Raw genomic sequence first — 10,867 nt, 5'->3', positions numbered from 1 at the left:
TATCTATCTAAAAGTCTAGCTATCTGTCCATCTGTTTATCTGGCTGGCTGGCTGGCTTTTTGACTCCCAGCTACCTTTCAGACCCATCACGCCTCTCATTTGGTATTAGGAAACCCGAAGTTGAGCCCAACTCCCATAGGAATGTTTCTCTTATCTTCTGCATCAGCAATGGATTTTCCCTAGGACCTGACATAGACAGCATTTTGTTTGGACCTCCTTAATGCATTTAGGGAGTAATATTTGTCACTTGGAGAGGCAGTGTGGTATTGTAGACACAGAGGTGGTCTTGGAGCCGGCACTATCTGGGCTCACTACACATACTGGCTCTGTGATCCTGGGCAAGAAATTTACTTAAACTCTCAGTGTTCTAGTCAAGGCTCTCAACCGTAAATGGCATAGAAGGTGCTGCTAACCTGAACTGATAGGAGTTTCCTCATCTGGGACTTCCTTACATCAATAAAATCCAAGGTCCAGTCCCTATCCTGATTCATTTTGACAGATATTTGTGACCTATCGATGTACTAGACTGCAAGTTGCATCAGGCCAGGGACTAATTCTTATATAAACTTTCTATTTCTTCCATTATTTAGCATAATAGCAAGGAAGGAAACAAGCATTTAATCAATGCCTACTATGTGCTAGGCACCTTACACTACTATGTGCTAAGCCCTTTATAAATATTATCACACATTTGATCCTCACAACGACTAGAGGAGGTAGATGCTATTACTATCCCCATTTTTACAGTTGAAGAAACTAAGGCAGACAGAGATTAAAGGGACTTATTCAGAGTCACACAGCTGTATCTGAGGCTGAATTTGAACTCAGACCCTCCTGATTCTATGTCTAGTGCCCCAGTTCTATCCACCTTTATGGAAAAAGAGAGAGACATATAGATGCACAGACAGACTGATATATAGATAATAAGCAGACATTCAAACAGGTATATAGAGGGAAAGGACTGTTTCAATTTTATATTTGTATCCCTTCCACCAAGCACAGTTCTTGACACATAACAGCTGCTTCATAAATGTTTGGTGACTGGTTGTTTTTAGCTTCTGGCCTCTCCAAACCATGTTCCTCACAGCTGCCATATTAACATTCCTATATATCATTGACACCTAGGTGCCTCTTTACATAGTAGGTACTTAAATATTTGTCAAGTACTGTAAATTGATCCAACAATTCATAATTATGATTTTAAACGAGCACTAAAATATCCATTCCTTTTGACTGATCCAGAGATTCCCTTGCTATGCCCATAGGCCAAAGGGGCCAAAGACAGAAAGAATTATCTCATATATATCAAAATACTCATAGCAGCATTTTTAGTGGTGATATAAATCACTACCCCTTTCTTACATGCACATTTAACTTACTGAAAGTGATAGAAAAATGATATTTGTGTGAGAAGCAAAGAGAAAAGCAGCTTGAGGAGAAACAGAGAAAGTTCTGAGGGGCCCGGAGTGAAAGTGAAATAACTTTATGCTTGGAGGTAAAAACATTGACTGACAGTAAAGATGGTTGAAGTGTAATGCTTCCAAGAAGCTAATTTACCTGTAACTGTTTTTAGGATTTTAAAGTTTATGCGAGGAAACTGCATCAAAGAAATATTTAGTAGCTACAAGGTCAATTGTATGTTGATTATTTGTGCCATATTTGTCAGAAATGTGGATTTGGAATTTTTTTTAAACCAAATATAGAGGTGATTTACTTCCCATAAGGAGGAGCTAATTTGAGACAGGAAAGACAGAAAAACTGGAGAGTTAGAAGATAGAAGCTGATTTTAGAAGTTCCATATGGAAACCAAAAGCCAGGAGTCTGAAACCAGAAGCCAATGGAGCAGAAAAGCCAATGGTGCTGAAAAGTAAGCAGAAGCAGAGAAGCAGAATGGAGACAGAAGAGAACAGCAACTGTTTGAGTTGATAAAATTCAGTTGAAACCAACTGACCAGAGTCAATCTGGTTTTGCAGTTGATGGGAGTTGGTCTGATCTGAGGGCAGCTCAAATGCTGGGAGCTGATTAGAGAAAGATGATTCCTCTGGTATTTGGAGAGTTGACTGGAGAAAGGCTGCTTTGCTCTTTAATACCAATCTTAGCTTGAGAAAGGAAAATTCCTTTAGAAACTTGCCTACTTTTCTCTTTACTGCCCTTTTTGACTCAAGAGGGGGAAACTCAACAAAGCCCTGAAATCAGACCTGAATAGCTTTTTAGATCCTAGTCTTAAAAGAACTGTTTTTCACCAAAAGAATGTAACGTGGCTTCATTGTCCAGCCAAGGTAGCAGATTTAAGAAGTTTTGTAGACCCCAGGCTTAAGACTGTTGTTTGTTATGAGACTTTAACACTGCTTCAATAACTTCATGTAGCCGCGAAGGGGCATTGTCCAGTAGGAGAGTAAAGAGTCACAGAAGTTCTGTATGTTTTTGCCCATTCTCCCCCATGGACACTGTATACATTGGTAGGGAAGTATGCCTCTCATTTATATATGTGGATTGTTATGTTGTGATTATTATCACTTTGCTTCCTATTAATATATGTTTCATGATTAAGAGTTAATGATTTATCTAAAGGGAAAGTACATTGGAGCTATAGCTGTGAACAGCAGACATATGTCTTCCCTCCACAATAGGATTACCTCTGAGAGTGAGTTTTTAGCTATGTTATTTTGAGGAACCACCACAACCTGCCAGCATGGATGCAAATGCAGCAACTGAGCCAGCCCGAGCCCAGAAAGAAAGAGCTTAGATAGTCACACCTTTGCTATGGTTAAGGGCTATTGCAGCAAAGAACAGTGAACAATGTAGATGCTTTGTTCCCTCAACTGGGAATTGGCTAAACAAACTGTGGTACATCAATATCACAAGGCCTGAAGAAATGACAAAGAATTTAGAGAAATATAGAAAGACAAATGAACTGATACAGAGAAAAGTAAGTGGAACAAGGAAAACAATGATTGCTGCAAAGGAAAGGCACAAAACAATAAAATTAAAGGAACATGGTATAATTTTAATCACCAGACTTGGCTCTTGAAAACAGATAAGAAAATGCATCTCCCTTTCCATTTTGTTGGGGGTAGATTTTGCTGAACTGATTTATTTTATTTTGTTTTTTCTTTTCCCTATTACAAAGAGAGACTCATAGAGTAGGGGACAAGGGAAAGGGGTATATTTGGAAATTAGTGAGATATAAAAACAAAAGACATCAATTATAAATTTTTTAAGGTACAGTGAGGGTTAAGTGACTTGCCCAGGGTCACACAGCTAGTAAGGTCCTCCTGAATCCAGGGTCGGTGCTTTAATCTACTATGCCACCCATCTGCCCCCTGCCTTCTACTTTAATGAGAAAGTAAAGGCCATCTGCCATGAGCTCCCTCTTATTCCTTATTCCACACCTCAAAACTACTAAACATCAGCTCCTGCCTAATTCTCTTGTTTTTCATTCCGATCTTTGAAAAGGTGGCCCTTCTCCTTGTCAGAGGTGACCTTTCTACTTGCAGCCTTGATCTATTTCCTTCAGTTTTCTCTTCATATCATGCCCAATTCATCAACAGTCTTCAACTTTTCCTTATCTACTGGCTTCTTCTCTCTGATCTCTCTCTCTCTCTCTCTTTCTCTATTTATCTATCTATATGTGTGTGTACCCAAGTCTCCATTATCTTTTCCTTCACTTGACCCTTCAATCCCCTCAGTTTATAGTCCTATATCTCTTCCTCCTTTCATAGCAAGCTCCTAGACTTTTCTATTCCCACCATTTCCATGTCATCACTTCACTGTTCAGTTTCCAAGTCTACCAATCTACAGAAATTGCTCTCAGATGTCCTTTTCTCTCTCAATTCTCCTTGACTTTTCAAAAGCTTTTGATACTGTTGACTATTTGCTGGATACTTTCTCCCTTGGGCTTTTGTTGACATTATTTTCTCCTAGTCTTCCTCCTATATTATTTACTGCTACCTTGCTGGATCTGTATTTATCTCCATCTGAGCAAGCACGGGTATCCTCCAAAGCTTTGTCTTGTGTCCCCTTCTCTCTCTACACTCTCTGTGATCTTTTTAACTCCTGTGAATTCAATGATCTTTACACAAGTCCCAGATTTACATCACTGGTACTAATCTCTCTCCACATACCCATCAGCCTGCTGAACACCTGCATCATGATGTCAACTCAACATGTCCAAAATGGAACTTAGTATCTTCCCTCTTAAATCCAAACTTCTCTGTTTCTGTGGAGAACATCGAGAACACTTTTCTCAACCAGGGTCAAAACTTTGGAGTCAACTTTGACTCTTCTCTCTCCCTCTCCCTCCATATTCCTTCAGCTGCCAAGTCTTTTCCATTCTGTCTTGACAATACCTCTCACAACTGTCCCCTTCTCTCCACACACAGGGGCCACTGCCCTGGTTCAAGCTCTCATCTCCTCTTTCCTGAACCACTTTAATATATTCCTAACCGATCTCCAGTTTGCTGATATCCCTTTCCCCTTCCATTGCATATTAAATTTATATGTATTCTGAATTTACTTATTGCTGAAGATGTTTATGCCCTTTGTAGTAGGTAAATTTTGAAAGGGAAAGGATTGTTTTAATTTTATATCTGTATCCCTAGCACCCATCACAGTACTTGACACAATAGCTCCTTAATAAATGCTTATCAATTGATAGTTTTGACTTCTGGCCTCTCCAAACCACACAACTCACAGCTGCCAAATTAATATTCCTCAAACATGGGTCTGACTTTGTCATTCCCCCACTCAAAAATGTTCATAGACTCGTCATTACCTCCAGACTAAAATATAAACTCCTTAGGCTGACATGCAATGCCAGCTATAATTTGGGTCCCACCTATCTTCCCAGATCTATTTCATAAAAACTCTCCTTTGCCAGCTTCATTCTCATCAAACAGTCCTACTAGCCATTCCTTGAACCATACCTGTGCCCACCTTTTGCACCTGTGGTCCTCAATATCCCTCATGTTTGGAATGCACTCCTCCCTGACTTCCATTTTCCCTCAGAATCCCTAGGTTGCTTTAATTCTTAAACCAGGTGCTAGCTCCCACAAGAAGCCTTTTCTGGTGCCCCTAGTTTTTCTGCACATTCTGCCATCAAATTACCTTGTTTTACTAATCTTCACACATGTGGCATCCCCTCACTGTAAACTCCTTGAGGGCAGAGATTATTTTGTTTTCACTTATGTATCCCTCATGTCTAGCACCTGTAGTGCCTAACATGTAAAAGTCACCTAATAAATATCTGTTGACCTGAAATGAACTGTTGAATATCTAAACAGACACCTGAGCTGAGCCGTTATTCCTGCATGCTAAAACCTGTGCCCTGTAACGATTGGAATGATGCCACCTGCTGGATACTTACTGTAGAAGAGTTCTGCCCATGAAGGGAAGGTCTTTGAGGGCAAGACCAGGAGTCAGGAAGTGACGCGGGCTAGTGGGAGGAGGAAGGAAGAGACTGGCGCTCAGTCTCGCTCTCTTTCCTCTGGACTCTGGCGGAGAAGGGAGCTAGAAATGTGCTCTCCCTTTAATAGATAGGAATCTAGGCCTTTTTCTCTCTCTTTACCAAATTCTTATTCTCCTTAATAAATGCTTAAAAGTCTAACTCTTGCTAAAGCTTATAATTTATTGGCGACCACTCATTAGATATTTTAGACAGTTTAGCTAGAATTTTAACCCTTAACAGATGGCTGACCACGAAGAGGAAAGCTAACCCTCAGTCTTCTTCTGATCTGCTGGTTGGGTAAGAAATTTCCCCTCCCTCTCCCTTTAACTGCTAAGTACTGGTGTACTGGCTGTGTTTTTCCTTTGAATTTTTTCGAATGGACCTTTTAAACTCCCTAATTATCCTATTTTTGATTTTGGTCTGTTTAACCAGACAAATGGGAGATAAGATCATGTTAATGCTTTGTTTTTGTGGATTTTCTATTTTTCTTTTTATTTTTGTTAAAAGAGCCAGCAACTTACTCACACAAGGAAATATCTCTCCCTCTCCCAACCATGCTTTTTCAGAGAAACCTGAAGAGATTCCTGCTGCTTTTCCCAGTTCCAACACTAATTGTTGCTCTAATTTTGCATGCCTGGAGGCAATGACCCACCCTCTAGAAGCTTTTAATCCCCTAGCACCTGGAGGCAAAGTGGGGGAAGAGGAATCCAGGCCTGAGTTCAAAATCAAGTCTGATTCAAATTGCTCTGGTCCCTCCCCTCCTCTCCAGACCCCACCCTCTACTCCTCCTATGGCCAAGCCCATAGCTTCCCCTGCCTGGGAAGTCCAGAGATCTGATGCGCATGCTCAACTTTCTCTAACTACATTTGCAGCTTCAGGCTCAGCCCTTCCCCAGCCTGGCTGTGCTTCTGAGACAACCTTAGAAAGCCCTTTAAATTCCAGATATACTCCTTTTGTTCATAATTTTGCTAACCTGCTTTTGTCTTTAATTAGTAATCTTATAAAGCATTTGTATGGTGAAAAGCCCGACAGACAATATAGAGGGGTTAAAGAAGAAAAACTTAAGCTGAATAAGAATGACAATCATCAACATAGTTCAAGACTCTGCTTTTGCCATGGAAGGGTATATATTTTACAGAAATGTAGAAGTAAGCAGCAAGGTATTGATATGAGTATTGGGGATTTTAGATATCGGAATCAAGAGTGTTCTGAATTCACTCAGATTATTAATGTCAGTTCAGAGGTTACATAGGATTTCTATGCTATTACATATATATTTTGGAATTAATGGTATAGGTTTATTTTCATAGAGATTTTAATGCTTTTGAGATTGTGTCTTATACTTAGTTTCTAAAACAAGGAGAATATTTGTAAAAGCTTTTTATAGTCATGCGATCAAGTTTATATTTTGTAATACTCTTATTTTTTTTTTTTAATTTAATTTTTTTTTTTTTTTTAGTGAGGCAATTGGGGTTAAGTGACTTGCCCAGGGCCACACAGCTAGTAAGTGTTAAGTGTCTGAGGCCGGATTTGAACTCAGGTACTCCTGACTCCAGGGCCGGTGCTCTATCCACTGCGCCATCTAGCTGCCCCCCTGTAATACTCTTATTAATATTAAGTTCATATTCATTTAGATTTCCCTAGTTTGAATTTCATTGTCTTTTATTATTCCACGTGTATTTTCTTCTATTCATTCATCTATCTAATTTTGAAACATGGTTTTGATTTCATAATACAATGTTAATTCTAGGAGTATTGTGCTCCCATGTTCTGAGTTGTTTGTTTTTGTTATTTTTTCTCAACTGATTATTTGATCAAACTCTTTAAAGCATTTCCCTGGCAAATTGGTTGCCATGGCAAGTGTAAATTGATTCTAGAAGTATTATTTTTGATAAGCATATTCCCAAAAAAAAAAAAAAAAGAGGGGAACATTTGTAAAAGTTTTCTTTTTTCAAAAAAAAAGTTTTCTTTGAGATTCTGTTGTGCTTTAACTTGTATTTAAATATGTTCTGATTTTTCACAAAGGTAATTGTATACTAAGTACAAAAAAGGGGTATTATTTGAAATTGTTGCATAATTATATATTGTGTTCTGAGTCAAGATGTATTCACATTTTTTGCAATCATTTATTATCCTCAATTTTTAAATCCATATGAGACTTGGATTATGGGAACTTATCATTTAAGACACTAATTACCTTTATTCTGAGTTATCAGATGCCAGTTGGCCAAGGTGCCATCCAATCACAAGAGGAATACATGCAAGAGCAGACACTGAACTGTCACATGAGGGGAGACATGCATGAAGTCAAGGTATGGCCGAGGGAACGGCTTTTGACAAATGTTGAGGTTGGATTCTCTTGGTTTAATATTTTATTTTATTTTTCCCCACAATATTGTACAGATGGCTGGAAGTATTCATCCCACCCATCTCACTTCTACACCTGGCTTCCATGCTCCCTCCTATATGCCTGATGCCATGGACATCTCAGTCCCATGCATCTGATTAAGTCTGACTCAGTTTCTTCCAATATGTTCGGTGGCATGGACATATATTCCATCCACCTATTTTAAGCCTGGCATACTGTATGGGCAGTACATATTGCTCAAGTGTGGGAATGCTCATATCCCATCATTTCTCTGTTCTTTTATGGTAACCCCCATAATTATCTCAGGTGTCATGATAAATACAGTGTTGAATTTGGCCTTGACACCTGTTACCAATTATATTAGATTTTTTAATTTCTCATAATGGCATGAGGATAATTAGGCAGATGATGCAAAAAGTGATGAAACAAAGATAAAAATTATTTTTAAAAATTAATATCGCAGCAATTGTCTTCTCAATTACCCTCCATAAGGGGGGACTATAGTAAGATTATAATTTTAAAGAATGTTTTAATTTTTGTTTTATTATATGTTTCATGTGTAACAACTAAGATTCTGAATTCCCTTAGACATGTTTTTGAGAACTTTCATTGTTTGATTTGATTATTGACAAAGCTATTTTAAAGTTGTGTTAAGCTCAATTTTGTAGGAAATTTTCCTGGCTGATTACCAGCATCCACACATCAACCCCTGAAAAGACTTCCATTCCATGACTACACCTAGAGGACATCTGAGAAAAGACTTTCAGAGACTTTAAATGAACAGTTTTGATTTGTTGTTTTTTTTCTCTTTCTGTTATAATATACACCATCTGTAACATGTATTCTCTGCAGAGGCCCTCCCTTTGCAGGACTAATGTCAAAGCGTCGGTTCATGAGGACAAAAAAAAATCGCCCCTCTGGACAAAACTTTCCTCTCTTCCTTTTCTATATTGTTGTTCACATATTATTAGTTAGCAATAGTTATTATATTCTTTTTACTGTTCCGTCAAGGAAACATTTTGTTTCTTGAGGAACAACAGGGGGGACTGTAACGATTGGAATGATGCCACCTGCTGGATACTTACTGTAGAAGAGTTCTGCCCATGAAGGGAAGGTCTTTGAGGGCAAGACCAGGAGTCAGGAAGTGACGCGGGCTAGTGGGAGGAGGAAGGAAGAGACTGGCGCTCAGTCTCGCTCTCTTTCCTCTGGACTCTGGCGGAGAAGGGAGCTAGAAATGTGCTCTCCCTTTAATAGATAGGAATCTAGGCCTTTTTCTCTCTCTTTACCAAATTCTTATTCTCCTTAATAAATGCTTAAAAGTCTAACTCTTGCTAAAGCTTATAATTTATTGGCGACCACTCATTAGATATTTTAGACAGTTTAGCTAGAATTTTAACCCTTAACAGCCCTTACCAGGGACCTCCCCCTTGTGCCTTGGCTTGAGCACTCGTTACCAGTCTCTTTCCAGAAATCTGTTCGATTGCGAGTGGAGTTTGCAATTCTAGGAAGATTCAGGTCTTTTCAGAATTCCAATTCATGAATTCTCATAAGGCTCATGGTACGGGCCACAGGGCACATGGTAGGTAGTCAGTAAATGTTTGCTGAATTAAATATCTATTGACTTGATTGTCCATGCCTGGAATGGACCTCAGAGATTGTATAGCCTAGTTCCCTCATTTTACAGATAAATTGAGGCTCACAGGCGTATGTGACTTGACTATGGTTGTCTCACACTGTTTCTCTTTGCATACCCCTTACTGAAAAGAGGCAAGTGTGTGTGTGTGTGTGTGTGTGTGTGTGTGTGTGTGTGTGTGTGTGTGTGTGTGTCTGAGACGGGGAAGGGGTTTCTGCCAACTCTTTGGACATGGGCTACAGCCTAAAAATGGGCCATTTGCATGGACACTCTGGCTCAACAATGGTTTGGATGAGGTGAGTCAATGCCTCAGTAACAAGCCCTGATTTCTCTTGGCAAGCAGATGCTTTCCACATGTGCTTGTGTGTGCACACACCCCCCATCTTCACCAGGCCTTTGTGAGGGCGTCCAAGCCAGCTGCAACCTTCCAGCAATTAATTGGATCCTGGATCATTTGCATTTTTCTGTAGTTTGCCAACAAAAGATTGGAAGGGGGTGTGTGGGGGGAGGAGAGGGAGAGGAGCTATCAACGTGAAGAAACAAGTTAGCATTTGGGGGGAGAATTTCATCCAGATATTAAAATCTTAGCTGCTCTCTTCTCTGCCACCCTTCCCTTATCATAGCCTAATAAGCTCTTCTAAGGTGGGAATTGATATGCAGTTTTAACAGCAGACAGCTGCTAAGGACTCCCAGAAATTGCCTGGGGCCCTTCCACTCTTTTATCTGGGATAGGCATTATGATTTGGTAATGGCCATTTTCAGAAAACAACCAAGGCAATTCCAGGATTCACTGTCACAATAGACACACTAAAAATAAAGTCAGTGTAAATAGATTAAGAAATTGACAGAATAACAAGGCAGAAAGAATGAGAGTGAATGCACACGCTCCGTGTGACAAGCCAGCGCATTGTGTGGGAGCGATGGGAATAAGGAAACAGGAACCGAAGCTTTATCTGCTGACTCTGTGGTTTCAATCTGTTTCCTGGCGGGTTGGATAGCTTATTTCACAGCAAGAGAATTCACATACCCGCCCAGAATCTAATTCAGCACTTGTGGCTAGGATGCTTTAGCCAAGGTAGGGAAGAAGGTCTCAACTGGTAAGCCCTTGTTCTCCATGTTCTCAGCGTTCTAAAAACCCTCTTAAGGAAGAGGTCCTAGTCCAAAATCGGAAAGATTCAACCCATCCAATCCAGCAAATCTGTTTCAGGTATTGTAGGCTCTTTGGATCCAGCATTTATAAAGTAACTACTATTACTTTACAAATATCATTCCATTTGAGCCTCACAACAACCCTTTGAGTAAGGTGCTATAATATCCTCATTTTACATTTAAGGAAACTGAGGCAAATTAGATAAATGACTTGCATATGGTCACACAGCTGCTAAGTGTCTGAGGGAGGATTTGAACTCAGGTCTTCCTG

Source organism: Dromiciops gliroides, chromosome 4 (assembly GCF_019393635.1).
Source record: "Dromiciops gliroides isolate mDroGli1 chromosome 4, mDroGli1.pri, whole genome shotgun sequence".
In the NCBI taxonomy this organism is placed as follows: Eukaryota; Metazoa; Chordata; class Mammalia; order Microbiotheria; family Microbiotheriidae; genus Dromiciops; species Dromiciops gliroides.
This window is presented reverse-complemented; position numbering follows the sequence as displayed.